The 15,626-nt window shown below is 40.2% G+C and overlaps 1 protein-coding gene across 1 annotated transcript in view; it reads left to right on the top strand.

Annotated features, from left to right (window-relative positions):
- Nucleotides 1-733: 733 nt before the first annotated feature.
- LOC108574731 (splicing regulatory glutamine/lysine-rich protein 1-like) overlaps nucleotides 734-15,626 on the top strand; it is an 18,154-nt gene continuing 3,261 nt past the window's right edge. Inside the window, exon 1 of the mRNA XM_017937364.1 lies at nucleotides 734-835. The gene's annotated coding sequence lies outside the window, so the exon portion shown is untranslated. The remainder of the gene's footprint in view (nucleotides 836-15,626) is intronic.

Raw genomic sequence — 15,626 nt, 5'->3', positions numbered from 1 at the left:
TTCGACTGGGACTTCATCGAGTGAAGTTTTCCTCCGCGTCGTTTAATCGTCGCCAACAAACCGTCGACGCTGCGACGCAAATACAGTATTTATCATAACTACCTAAGTTAAGTTCAACTGTTTTGTGTATCTTCAGTGAAGAATCGTTAATTAAAAATGATCTGTTGCGAAAACGTTGATATTGTAATTTTATTTCTACACAAACACAATTGCGGCTCTAATAATTTATTCACCCGCTGTAAATAAAAAAAATGTTGTGTTTCAGGCATTCCAGTCTTTGCCGACGGGGTGGCGGCCAGCAATTGATATTCTAGCAGAAGAAGTTTCACAATAGCTCCTCCATTTTGTAACATTTTCACTTTCTAAAAATTGTAGAAAAAAGCTGAAACTTACGCTTACATCCTCTGGAAAAATTGAAACTTTTCATTCAGTAGTCACCTGTGAAAAAAATTTCCAAACTTTTCTTCCATTTTTAGGATCATCAGAGTACATACTCCCTTGAACACAAGTCAGATTTGTTGAAAATATTGAATTCGTACGATCCTTTGATACGCTTGAAATTACCGACGCAAATCATTCGAATTACAAAGCATCATCTTGAGCAAAAAATGGGGGAAACTCGGTCGCGTTCTTAAGCGCGCTAGAACGGAAAGCAAAAGAGGGACGAAGTGGAAGGGATCCACATTTCGTCGAACAGCAGCCAGAGGGCGGTGGATTTCCAGCAACATGGCCGTTTAACACCGACACCCCGTGCAAGTCTCCACTGAAGCTGACCAGCCGGATTTCAAGGAAACACGAGGAATTTCGTGGTCGACGTTGACGGCAGCCAAACTTCGTAAGTAAACTCATATCCCTGACGCATTATCTATCGACGAATATCTCCTATTATTTTCCGAGGAGTTTGCAAGTGTGCCTCGAGTGGAACTGCGTGCTTTGTCCAGCAAAGGAAACACACCCCTCTCGCGTGTTTCTGCGCCACCCTGTGCGATGGTGTGCGTTAACATTGGCGATCAATAGAGCCGATGCTTTACTCGATGGACTCGATCGGATCCTCTCTTTCGAATTCTCGATCGATCGGATATTTGCCCTTTAATTTTCACCGAACTTTCGACCTGGCTTTCTCAGCAATTCGACTTCATTTCAACCCTTCTGTTGTTGTGCTTGTGAAATGTTTGTGGTCAAAGACACTGTTTGGAGGGGTAGTTTGTATTTTCGTGTCGATGTACCGGGTGGTCCGTAAGTCGCTTCACTGTTGAAAAATTGAAAAACTTTCTTTTCTAAGTTTATAAATGCAATTTTTTTGAAAATTTATCGCGATACGAAAGTACGATGTTCCCAGCGATTGCACTTTTCAACATTACGAACGGAAATTTCAAAGTGAATTAATTTACGTATTAATCATTCCTTTCTGACACTCGACTCGCAGTAATAACTTAAGTAACTCGAGCGAATTTTCCACCCACATTAAAACCACAAGCCAATCTCGTGAATTTATCTTCGTCAGACGTTCAGCAAGCATTGATCCCTTAACCTGTCCTCTCTGTTCACCTCCGACAGAGTGGCATCGGCAATAAAGAAAGAAGGGAACGTGACATTCATAGTCGATTAGCAATTTCTATCGACAATATTGCCCACGATAAACGGACGTAGGTAAAAAAAAAAAAAGAAAACATATGTGTACGTTCAATAACAATTTAACGATCCATCACGCCAGACGGTCTGTTTCTGCGTGACACGTGTGAGTGTTTCTGTCTGTCACCGGGACCCTCGTTCCGCTTGAACCAACGCCACCTAACCACCCCTTATCCACCCCCGGTTTGGATTCCAGTAAACGTTTCTACGTCGTAGACACTTTTCCGCTGACTCAAGGTGAAAATAAAAAAGGTCTCGCGATCATTTGTGCGTCCTTGCGTGGCCGTTTCTGTGTTTTCTCAACGGAGGAGTGAAAAAGATTCCGCTTCTTTACGCTCGCAACGGAGAAGTGTGCCCTGTTTATCCTGGAATGTTTTTTCAACCGGTATCGCCTGATATTTGAGAATCATCGTTCGACATCTGATTGTCACGTTGCGGAAATTCGCGACGTTACACGCACAATTTGTATGGCAAATATTCTTGAAGCCGTTATCAAAGAAGGAACGGTGCATCGACACGGTATTAATTTCCTAGTTAATTAGACGACACTGCGCGCCCAATTAGCGGCGCTAATCGAATTCCATCTGGTGACCCGTTTCGTTGATGTTACCCCGCCAAGCAAAAAGGTATTCTCGCAAAAGTAAATAGCAATTGTCCACCGTGGCGCGTTTTATCCGACAGTGAAATGTTCAACGTCGACGATATCCTTCGATCGACGAACGAATCACCGTCGGTTCGTCGACGTCGTCCAATCGCCAACGTTCCGTTTCGTTTATTTACATGTATTGTAATCTGAAATTTTGTTTCGTGCAATCTTCTTAGATTCTTTTATCGCTCTTTCTGTAATACGAATATTGAAATTAGGAAAAAGTGGGAATATTTCTCCATCAACCCCTTCGTTTTCACTGCGATAAGTTGCGTTGCATTCAACCCTTTCGTGACCGTATTATATATATTTTACCTGGAATTTTGTTACGTATAATTTTTTTTTTCTATAATGTAAATTTTAGAATGAAGAAAAATAGAGAAGAAAGTGAGAATATTTCTCCATTATCCTTTCCGTTTTCCCTGCAATCTATTGCATTGCATTCAACCCTTTCGTGATCGGTTGGACGCATTTGCCCTACTTGAGTACTCGAACAAGAATGAATCTCAATTTAGTACGCATTATACTGGGTGTCTCAGCTGATTTTGACACCTTGATTTTCTCGCTATTATTACTCAAAGCGAAATATGTTTCGGATGAAAGTGAAGCTTTTCCACTCGTGAAAGAATTAAGAACACCAGAATATGCCCCCTTCGACGCTGTTTAAATTTCATCTGAAACATTTTCCGCTACGAGTAATAATAACGAGAAAATCAAGATGTCAAAATCAGCTGAGACACCACCCTGTATACACGATGATCACTTAATAAATTAAATTCTATAAATAAATTCTTCAAAATAGTAATTCAGTTAAGAAAGAGTTAAATACAGAAAAGTTGATTAACTCTAGAATTGCATACAAATTGCACGAAAAATTTCGTCTGTCGATATAGTTAAACGAACCATGAAGACGTCTTTCACAGCTGTTAAATTATCTGTGAATGAAAGGATTAATACGGGCAGTGGATACAGATTGAGTTAATTATTTTCTGCGTCCAGCGTGTATGACTTGGTTAATTCACAGAAACAATTTTTCCAATTGACGCGTTCTTGAATTTCCATGAGAATTCCGCGATTTACGCGGTACCAATTAACAATGTAAATCGAATGTGTCGGGTTTACAGCACAAATATTCCAATCTGTTGCAAAAGGGAGGAGATTCGAATGGAAAATTCAGCGGTCGATTCGCGCAAGTAGCCCAGTCAACGTTAAATCAGCCAACGCCTGCCGAACGTTTCGAAGATATTCGTTTCGTGTTTGACATTTCACACGGTCGTTCGTAGCGAGGCGTTCGCCCTTTGACGAGCAACGGATCGCTTTAATCCCCGCGTTGCGTTAATATCAACAGGTGCATCAAATTTTACACGGCTCAATAAGCGCCTCCGCCAAATTACAACTGTAATCGACCGACATGCGTGCCTGTTCGTTTCTCCGATCGTCGTGATTCTTGAAAAATCATCAGTGAAAATTCCGAAAGAAATTCACACCAATTCGTTTATTTCACTCTTCGAGTCTTTCATCTTGGAAAGTTGCCAAAAAATTAATTTTCTACTTCTGCATTTTCCGAAGTATTCCATATGTAAATACATCTCGAGAATATCGGGATGTTACATCGAAATCTGATGAAAATGATAACGCGAAGAAGATTACATTTCTGCGTGAAATTTGACATTAAAAGAACCAAACTTGTCAAAACGATACATTTCAGATTTATTTTAAATTATAGAAATTATTATGTTACTTTTGTTGGAACGTATGTTGACTTTTGTCGAGACGAAAAAATCCTTTTCCATCCACCACTCTAATTTACCAAAGTACACCAAAACCCATCAAGATGATGGATTTAATAATTTCACAATTCGTCGCAATTTATTTAAACAAAATGTATAATGTACACGTCAGGCGAGAATTTTTCATATTTGGGCAAAGGTGAATCCAAATCATCATCGGTATCTCTCAAAATTGCCGAATAATTCTGTCCGGTCGCGCAGCCCACCAGCCAGTAACACGTCATAAATTAATAAACAGTCCTTTCCAGCCGTCTTCCTAGCCCCTAATAAATTCCTTCCCTACCATAAAGCAGTTCAAGTCGCATCCTGGTCATGTTTCCTATCCCTTTCCCCTCTCCGGGTTTTCCCCAAATTATTTCAACTTTTGCACACCACCTTCGCCCTCACGTTCTCCTTCCGCTAGTTTCCTAATATCCAATCACACCTTCGCATTTTTCAACGTCCAACCAATCGCAACATACACCGACCTAATATATATACCCACGCACCACCACAAATAAACAGAGTTCAAAAATATTCTTACGGGGGGAAACCTCTTATTCACCATCACCACACCAACTACTAGAATTTCGCCCTTCCGGGATTAACGCACCGGGAGCGCAACGATACTAACCGAGTTCGAGCTGAACCCAGTCTCGTTCACGAGTCGGGCATCGTACAAATTCTTTTACGAAAAAACTTAGGAACATTTGCGAAGAAATGACAGTTAATTAAATATTTAAATATTGAGTGCGTTGAAAATAGTAAGAAAAAAGAAGGATTTTTCAGGTATACCCTTCAAATTGGCGAATGTAACAACATTAGGTATCTAGTGCTAAAAATGGGAGCTGGGTTGTCAGTACATAGTTTGAACCAAGCAATCTCTGCAGCCAGCTTTTGTACGACGCCATCGTGGCTAAAACACACGAGCAAGAAAGGGAGTGGCTGGCATCCGACACGGGTCAGAAGTTTGTTTGGTGGTTTAGGATTACTCATCGGCGCGAATTCGAGCCGAATAGCTACCTCGAGATTGATGCTGATGGCCTTCGAAAGTTCTTCCCTCGATATGCCGCTTTTACAGACTCTTTCTCGCTGCTGAAATTCGGTTGTCTTGCTCTTGTCCTCTTTCTTTTTGGCTTTCATCGAAATATCGAATATCAACGGTGTAAACGTATCCTGACTGAAACGTATATATTGATAGCAACCACATATTCCCCAGCTACGTTAGGCTCACACGTGAAACAAAGCTAGCTGACCTAAATCGCTCCTCGAGCAATTTGTTCCTAGAACAAAATAGAACGTTACGGTTCTGCAGCTTGGACACTGCTTTTTCAGTGATTTCAGTGGCTATTTTTTTTTTCTTTTTTTTTCTGGTGCAGAGTGTAAGCCTGAATGGATTGACAGAATTTTTTATCGATAAATTGGAATGGGGAAAGGGAAGTTTAAATGTGAAGAATGTCATGGGTTCGTTAACACTTTAGCTGCTAAGGGTTGTACACCGGATGTTTGTACAATCATACGCAGTAATAGATATTGGTGAAGAAAATTTGCTTGTGCTGGGTAAGAGACTTGAAACTATAATGAACAGTTTGGCGGAAATTTGTTAGTTTAAAGAAAATTATTTTTTTGTAATATTGAAGAGGAGATTTACCAAATAGAAGTATGGACAGGTTTCGAAATATGGTATCTTTGGAACTTTATGAAGTAAACACCACTCAAGTTATCAATTTGAAATTTCGTACGTAGATTTGTACATGCTTTCTCATTCTATGCGAATTTTTTCAAAGAAATTTACGCAGTACTTGCAAAGATATAATACTTTTCATACGTAGTGTCCGTAATATTGCAATCACCAAGAATAAATTAAAGAAACATTAAAAATTGACAAAATTGTAGCAATTGTAAGAGAATAGGAGCAAAACCTTCCGAGAATATCCTTGAAACTTTTCATTAAATAATCTAACAACAGACTTTGCAATATCGTACATTCAGTTTTTATTTCACCAAATAATTAAGTTAAGAAAGTGACCAGAAGAACGATTAATTACAACCCTCCAACGGAGAATTATTTTTCAATGGACCAGGGTCATCGTTATCAGCCGTGTTGTCCTCGAAGCAGAAAATATCGGGCTGCTCGTTTTCCCCTAGGCGGAAATTCCCTAGGCGAAGATTCGATGTCGCTGGGCGTACATAAAAGTCACCTTTACGGTTTCTTCGAAACGCTCGATCGTCTTTATCGGCCGTTCAACGTCCCTCGCATTTATTACGACCCTCTACATCTTCGCCCCGTGTCTTTCGCGGCAGAAGATCGCGATCATTTCCCGGCCATTTTTCATCCATTACGAGCCGTTTTTGCGCGCGGCGTGTAGCTTTCGCGCTTTGACCACGCAATGAGAGCTGGAAGACACTTTTACCTATGAATTGACATGCTTCTTCTGAAAATTTTCGCTACAATCACAGTTGAAGGAACGAAATACAGATATTGTACAGTTACTCTTATAGTTCTCTTATGTTTTAATGGGTAATATAAAGAATATTCTTTCTTTTCCAATTATTGCAATTCTGTCAAGTTTTAATATTGTTTCTAATTCAAAGGCAGACAGAAAATATTTTTTTTTCTAACTTTTGTCATTCTAAATTTTCGGCAATGGCAACGTCGTATAAAAAATACGAACGCTATGTAGGAAAAATACATTATATCTTCGTAACTATTACGCAAATTTCTTTGAAAAAATTTATATAGCATGAGAAGATATGTGCAAAATTTCAAAGTGATAGCTTAAACCGTTTTTACCTAACAAAATTCCAAAGATGACATTCATACTTTCTCTAATTTCAAAAAAATTCCTCTTTCAACTTGAAAATTTCACGTCAAATATCACAAGCCGTCCTACATACACGGACCGTTCGTCTATTATTCACGGAGCTCCGGTAGGGAATCTTCGGAAGCCTAATCGAAGTTCCGAACTCGATCAAAAATACAAAACGCGCTCGACCGATGTTGTCCTGGAACAAAGGAACCTGCATATTTAATGCGAAACAATTTCCCCAATCAACGGGAGCTAGCATCTCTTTAAAAGATAACACCACCTCGGACAAAGTGCATAAACTGGAGGCTAATCTGCACGAGAAATTTCTTTCTCGCCCGAGAAAAAACGAAAATTCGCTGAAACGAAACTGCTTCAAAATTTCAACGATGTCGCGACCGACGAAAAACTATTTCCTTCGTTAACCTTCAGACGGATCACCGTCATCTCTTGAAACAGAGTCATAATTCTCCTCTTCTCGTATTATAAATATTTGTATAATTTTAAACAGTATAGTGTCTAGGAGGATTAAAAACGATTTTAGTATTGGGTCATATTTGACCAGGCATCCGTTGAGTTAACAAAATCGCGGAATATCGTGTATACAGGGTGGCCCAAATGTTTCGAATGTAGAAGACGTAGTACAATAATTTACAGCGACAACGGGCGTTAAAATGATCTGAAACGTGAAATTGACGCATGACAGACAGGCTGGTTGCATCACGAGTTCATCGTGTTGACTCAATTTTGGTCGTATAACATTATTCCTGTGAATAAAATGGATATACCGCTGGTTGGCAAACTTTAAATGGAGAAAATCTGTATTCAACCGTGCGTTTTAATGGTTTTTTTTCGTCGACTCGAGTGAAAATTTTCATCCCACATTGGGACTCGATAGGAGTTAGAGTTTATTCCGTTGAAACTGGACATTTATGGGAACACGAAGGGGAATAATTAATTCGTTCTATTTTCTCCGGATTAAGGATGGAGAGATAAGTGTAAAATGTCGGGAATTTTTCCAATTATCTCGACGATGTTTGGACGGGATTTAATAACGATCTCGGTAGAAACGTTTCGCGATGGAATTAAATAATTCGAGTCGCGTGGATCGTTGGAGCTTCCGGCGGAATCGTTGTAACACAGAATTGTTTCCCACCCCTGTTGGATATAAGATAGCTCGCGAGATTTCCTGGTTGATGTTTGGCCAGGGAAAACTTTCGCTTCCGTGAAGACACCGAGATTATCCCGTCACCTCGGGGGTTTAGCATCGTCATAGACTTGAGCGACCAGCTTGTTCGGGCGAAACTTCCACGAAAAGACGCCACAATGGCGGGCCAGAAGTTCCTGCATGAAAGGACACGAAGCTGAAGGTGTTTGCTATCCGCGAGACAATGCCTCCTCCAATGGTGAAACTTCTCGAGGAGGAGAATGGACGAAAGTGGGGGAAAAATGGGGAGTGTGGAAAATGAATGGGAGAAGGAAGATAGAAGTGACGGAGGAGCACGGTTTACCGGGGAAATATTGCTCGGAGGATGGTGGATTGTTTCTTCTATATAGAAATGTTGTAATCAGTGCAACGTGAATGTGCATGGTCTCGATATTTTGTCATGCTAATGCTTGATTTAATTGGAACGACCGAAAAGTGCTTGCATATTTATTATACTAAGCCGCAAAGATTTCCATTTTGTTCAAACTGATGTTTTTTGCAGTAACGTTAAGAAAAAAGATTCAACGTGTTAGGAAAATAAAATTGAGGAATAAAGTTGGATATCAACTAACTAATTATATTACTTGTACAATAACAGGGATATCAGGATGGAAGACGTAGCGAGTGGGAGACAGGATAGAAAGATTGTAGAGTGGCTCGAGAAGCTGAAAAAGAAAAGAAAAGAAAAAAGAGAGAGTGGCTAAGAACACCAAAGAGAATATTAAAGTATAAGGGAGGGGTAACAATTAATGGGTGATAAGGTAGTAGAGAGGGAAGAGAGAGAGAGAATAAGATGGTTTTATAAAACGTGGGTTATTGTAAACCAAGTCAAATTCATGGCTGTGAGGCTGAATAAATAAATATATATATATTACTTGTACAATATATGACTTGGTCCTCAAAAGCATTTGGTCACAATTCATTATTTATTTAAAAATTTATATTTTTCACAGTAATGTTTTTTTTTAATTCTTTCATCATCGAAGTCATATTTTCCTGAAATTTAAAATAAAATTAAAAGAATATACGAGTTTACTGGTTGCCTTCGTAGTTTTTTGTGAACGCATATACTAGTCCGTCGTCGTCAAAGGGTTAATAAGAGGATCCGGTGAATGAATATTTGTGGCGGGCAAGTATTCGTGAAAGTGTGGTAGTAGAAGTTGATAATACCGTTTGTAAGCAAATTGACACATTGTTCGGTAGGGAAAATTTCGTAGGGAAGTTAACGAGACTAAAGGTGTTCGTTGGAGGACCTCGAGGACCGTAAAAACTGATGGCGCTTAGTCCGCTAATTAAGGTTCCCGGGGTAAACTGGCTGGAAAACGAAGCAGCCCGTGAACGAATGTTCTCCACTCGAAAATTCGCGAGAAAATCCATCCACGTAAAATACCTGTAATATAATGCCCTCCACATACACCACGATTTCCCTTCACGTGCAAAATCACAGCATTCAAATCCCTTCCCTTTTAACCGAGACTACGTCGAAATTTCCATTTCCCTCTTTGGACCATCAGCGAGCATCAATCTTCCGAGCATTCTGTAAAAAGATCTGCTCAACTGGAGGAAGAGAAATCGTCTGGTCAGCCTCGTTTGCAGTCCAAGACTGCTGCCGCAAGTAGAAATTGATGCATTCTACGTGAGCTCGCAAAACTTTTTAAAATGACAGAGAGTGTCGAAGAGGGGGGTGATGCAGAAAATTTTTGCAAAAAGTGAGGAACATTTAAATTGAGTAATAAAGAAGACAGACGATTGACCGAAGGGGATTGTTCGTTATAGTACTACATCTGACTAACTAGTCTCTACCAAAATTCGTTAAAAAAGAAGACCGATCATTATAAAGGTAGTAAAACTTCCCAAGCTGTGTATTAAGTGATCCCATAAATTTGTGTAGAATTTTCTACCGAAATTTATATGAATATTTCAAAGGTAGATACTTTTAAATTTGACGAACATACGTAATCGCCTTCTCGTCCCACAACTTCTGCCCACTTTCTTGATAGAGCCATTAAAAAACTTCTTTCGATTTTCATTAAAATATCTTTCGCTTTTGACACGAACTTATGGGGTGACCTAATGTTTCGTGTAACATTACAAATCGTAGTACTTGAGTTAGTCCCTCGTTAATAAATTGTCAAATTAATTTAACGGATCTAGCATTTTTCGCTACATCAGTCACAGTAAACAATATTCCATTCTCGTATACTACTTTAAGGGATTTTGTTATACGATAATTCTCGATCTTAAATTATGAAATACTATATTATATATATACAATTAATCGAATAGATTCACTATTTTCCACTGTATCATTCACAATGAACCATATTCCATTTCTACATACTACTTTAAGAAACTTTTTCACACAATATTTCTCAACTTTACATTATCAAACACTATATACAATTAATTAAAGAGATCTATTTTCCACTGTTTATCATTCATAACGAACAATATTCCATTTTCACGTACTACTCCAGGAAACATTGCTACACGATACTTCTCAATTTTCATTATCAACTTTCTTCACCAATCATAAGGACCTCATAGACCGATCTTGAACAACACAACAGAAAAATTTCCCTAAAAATTCCAACCAACCAGAAAATTGAAATTACCAAAAAAGCAAAGCAGTGAAAATCACACACATGCACACAGTACATGAATTCAAATGCACAGACGACAGATGCACGAAAAGAGGAGCACGCCAGCCAGATAAAGATCTACGATGCACCCACATAGTGAGAGAGAGAGAGAGAACGGTGAAAGTGGGGGAAGGGATGAAGCAGAACGAAAGGGTGGCAGGAAGGAGAGAGGGGTGAGGGTAAGAACGACGAGAAACTAGGACGAAAGGTGCGAGCCCAGGATGATGGTGCACTAGCTGGGGCCACTGACATGAGACCGTCCACTTCTATCGAGGGGTGTACGGCCATTGAATCCGCTGGATTTCCACCCACCGCGGGGTGCAACCTACTTTGCCAGCTACTTGGTTCGTTCCCCTCGCGCGTACCCGTCGAGTGGTCGTCTTATTTCGACGACCTGTATCCGACGCGCGCCTCCTCTCCAAGCGAGCAACGATTTCGAGTCGTAACGAATCCTCGCTGCTCCTTCGACAGCCCTCCTCCTCCACCTCCTCCTCGTTCCCCTTGCTCCTTCCTCCTTCCTCGTTCGACGGTAGACGAGGAAACGAGCGGTCGATTTGCTTGGCGTTAAGCAAATTGCCTCGAGTGTCTTCTTATGAACTTTTGATCCTCTGATCTTGCAGGGGAACATCCGCGAAGTGATAATCATCGATTTTGGTGAAAACTGCGGTATATGGTGGTTCGCGAAAAAATATTCGACACGTACTTCTTTTGTGTCGACAAGCGTTCACATCGAAGGGATGAAAATTGCCTTCGAAGATGAGGGTAATGGACATGTTGGATCGAAATTGTTTATTTTTTATTTCTTAAATTTGTCGCTGAGAAATATAAAATTCGTCGATTTACACTGTTTCTCTATTTCTAATAGTTTTCCAGATATTAGACTAGAAATATGTATATTTACTACCTCCAACTTTGAGAGCGATTTTCACCACTTCACTGTGAATGATTACCGATAAAAGAAAGGAATGTGTCAAATACATATTACTATATACCAAAGTTTCATCAAAGTCGGTGGTTATCACTTCGGGATGTTCCCTTGTTAGTGGTGTTTCGTTCAAATTTTGGGGGTTGATTGTTTGGTAGTGCTATTCCAAACAGGTTGTGAGTAGGTTTTAGGAGGATTTGGTAGAAAGAATAGCGATATACGAACTGGATACATCTTAGGAGAGGAGTAGAGAATGCAAAATACCAGTAACATAATATTAATACTACATTCAGTATATTGAATTAGCTGTGGTAATGTCATAAATACTAATTGTGGAAATTTAAGTAAGGAAAGAAACGTATAGTGCCTTTTAACGCCACCGATTTACAAGCGATGGAAACGTTTGCATAGACCTAATACATTATAAGGGTGATATCTGTTCTTATAACGTATCTAAAATGTAGGAAAAATTGAAATGATTCTGCAACACTTAAGACCTTTGAAACAGAGACAATTTCTGAACGAAAAAAGCTACTTGTCTAATGAGAATAGATTGTTTCAAGATAATAGGAAAAATTTATGGAAAATGTGCATTAATATTTTTCAGAATAATTGAACCCTTCATATTTCCATTACATAATTACCTTCGTTCGGATAATATAGTCCCTACTTCGAAATCCTCAAGTGTCGCAGAAATATTTTAATTAAAATACGATCTTAATTACGATGTAACTTTCTATTTAAAATTCGCGGTTAAGAAGAGAAGATTCGAAGAATTGAAATTCGAAGTATCACGAAAGTGTAAGAGAGAATTCCGCGAGGTACTATTTCACAGTTTCCACTTCCTTCTACATTTTCCACGTTCGTTCGATGGATTCTCCGCTCCTCCCACGCCGGAGGCAACGATTCCAGTGGAAAGAGCAAGATGGAATCTACTGGTTCAGGAACCGGAAGCAAAATAGAACCACGGCAGTGGTATCGTGCACGAAGTGTGACACAATATCCGCGATACAATTGCCGTGAGTTTTTCCTCTCTTTCACTCTGCTTCTTTCTCCTTTTTTTTTTTTTATTGCTTCCTGCCCGGTACTCTGAAGACATTCAGATGTTCGCGCAGCGGACGTCCTTGCTCCAATTCAAGTGCTATGGAAACTTCGTCGGATTGTAAACTTTCCGGCCATTCTGTCGCGGGATTAACGTGTACGATTGCTTCGCTCTTGTTTGCTTCTTTAATTCCCAGGCAAACTCAAGGATGGAGGAAGTTTTGATGAAGATGTCGTTTACTTTTTGCGAATACTTTTTAATAAAATTCAAAGTGATCTGTGTCGCGACGTCTCGCGTTTCCTTTCTCACACGTTGAAACAGTGGAGATATCGGATGATTAATTATTACTTCGATCGAAAGTTGAAATTTCTATTTAAGATAGAGATTCTTTGCAAAATTTATGATAAAAATAACGCAATATTAATGATAACAGCGTCAAGTGGTTCTTTAAGAAAAACTCTTCAGATATTTGAGGATGACAGAGATGTGCAATAGTTCGTGTTATTTTCTGAAGTGTCTGACCACCAACAGGTTCATTCCACTAGTAAACTTGTCTACTTGATTTCCCTGTTGCTGTCAGGTTGTACATGACCTCGCATAGGGCTACAACACTATATCAGGCATATTACACTTGTCAGACCCTAGACAAGATTCTACTCTGCATGTCTGCACACGAACAGTCACGTTCTACTTGCTCGACCACGCGTGATTTCGTCCTCACCCATTTGCCGCATCCCCGATAATCTTCCGCTTGTCCGATCATCATCGACCACATCTACTTGTTCTTCTGTTACCGCATACCAAACTGTCAAACTCCCTCTTTTTCTCTCTCTTTATTTTCACTGATAAAAAATGCAGCCTAATTTACCTAGTAATTAAGTCAATTATACAGGGTGTCTCGCACCGGTGTACTCCTGTAATTCCAGAACAGAAAAAATCGTTACAATTTTACAAAAGAAAGGAAATTTTTTAAAAGTTTCCAACACAGCTTTTAAGCGATGTTCCCGAAATGGAACGATATTTTTATCCTTGCGAATTCTATTATTTAAAAACGGATATCGAACGAGTGCATAAACGTCAGAGAAAATGCTGTTAAGTCAGACAATGTTTGATCACCGTTCCATTTCAGGAAACGTCTCGCTGAAACAATCTGGCAAAACGCGTCCCCTTAAAACGTGTAATCGCAACGTACCATAAATTGCTCGCGCTGGAAACGTAGAAGACAGTGTTTAAGGTTTACTTTGTAGATCACTGCACACTGTCTCGTCCCACGCGGTTTTCCAGCGAGTCGAAACGCTTCGTTTCGCCTCACCCACGCGGAGTAATTCTACCTAATTGCTGAACGCCGTCGATCGCGAGCTAGCTAAGCGTTTCGCTCTCCCGTGCGTTGAACGCGGAGTAAAAAGGATGACGTGAGTTGATATTGTCGCCGGGGCCTACGTCTCCTGTCTCCAAGGTGATACATTTTTAAAAGCGTTCCTTCAGAGGATGTCGAGCGAAGCGTCGAATTAAACCTGTCCCTCGGCTGACTGACGCTTCCGGCGTGAAGCGTTCTACCGTCACTCTCTGCACAGACATTGTCGACCAGGTGAACTGAAAGAATTTCCATTTCGTGAAACGGAGAATTACGCCCGGGGAAGGAAACCGTGGTCCCTTTAGTGGAAATGATCCTTCGTGCGCCGACAACGTTTGAAGAACGAAAGGAAATTGGATACTTTTTCTGTTTTCGAATTGACTTTTGGGTAAGGTAGCTCTCTTCGATGATTATTTTTGGGGTTCGTTATATTGTGTCTATTCGAAGGCGACAATTTTTTCATTTAATATTCAGCCTGTTTCCTTTTTCATTCTATTTTTCTTGGTGAATTGAATTTGGGTTGAATGATAGATTTAAAGAAGGCAAGATTATTTGTGTACCTACTTTAATGTATTCGTTTAAGATTCAATTCATTTGTTCATTTAAGGTTAGCCTGATTTCTTTTCCAGATTTAAATGAGGCAAGATTCTGAATTAATTTTTTAATATCTACTTCGGAGATATGTAAAGTTCTAACTGACTGAAATATGGATTTAACTAGTATGTTAATAAGAAGGAACGATTAATACGTTCCAAACGATTCTTTACTCAAACCCACGAAGCTCACAGTTACCTTACTTCCAAGCCACCCCGTATGCACCCTCAGTATCACATATTCTTCGACATAACCAACAAGCGTATCGCGGCAATGTATCCAATACAGACCACAGCGTATCCAGTTCACCTGTACCGGGAAACAATCGAGATGCAGGGCAGATCGCGAGATAGGTCAGGCGTCACGATGTGGATCGGCGTCTCTTCTCGTACATCGATTCGATCGAAACGTTCGCGTGTTATCCTCGGTCACGCTAATTCCCTTACGCTGGGGGAAAATCGTCGAATTCGCGGAAGGATCGAGCTTAAATCTCCGGAGAAGTCGACGGCTTTAAAGTCAGCCGCAACTGCGCCAGGTCGGCCGATAAACGGGAAACTCGGCCACTGGGTCAACGACAGATGCACCCGGTGCACTTGCACGGGGGGACACCCATCCCTCTCCCTCTCCTCTTCCACCTCTGTGCATCCACCTTGCATCCTCTCTGTGTGCTTGTTTCTCCTGTATTTTCTTTTTTTTTTATTCTTTTTTCAACGTTCCTTTTTTTCTTCTCTCTCCCTCTCTCTTTGCTGCTTTTTTTTCTACCGCGTCTTGCCTCTCTTTGCTGCCTCTCACGGTTGCTGGCCGCTCGATGAATCCGCGTGTCGTGTAACGTGAACGAGAATCACTCGAGGATTTCGCGGTTGGAGAGATAAGGAAGTGAGCGGGGATGCTGGAAGGAGTGGCTGCTTTTTTTCAATCACGCCTCGCTGACGGTGTTTCAGATTTTCTTGTTTGTTTGTGGACGAGGATTGTGGAGAATTTTTTGAAACGGAGATTCTAACTTTGGGG

The sequence above is a fragment of the Habropoda laboriosa genome, unplaced genomic scaffold (assembly GCF_001263275.1).
Source record: "Habropoda laboriosa isolate 0110345459 unplaced genomic scaffold, ASM126327v1 scaffold223, whole genome shotgun sequence".
Lineage (NCBI taxonomy): Eukaryota > Metazoa > Arthropoda > Insecta > Hymenoptera > Apidae > Habropoda > Habropoda laboriosa.
Note: the sequence above shows the minus strand (reverse complement) of the source record. Positions and strands in the feature narration are given on the sequence as shown.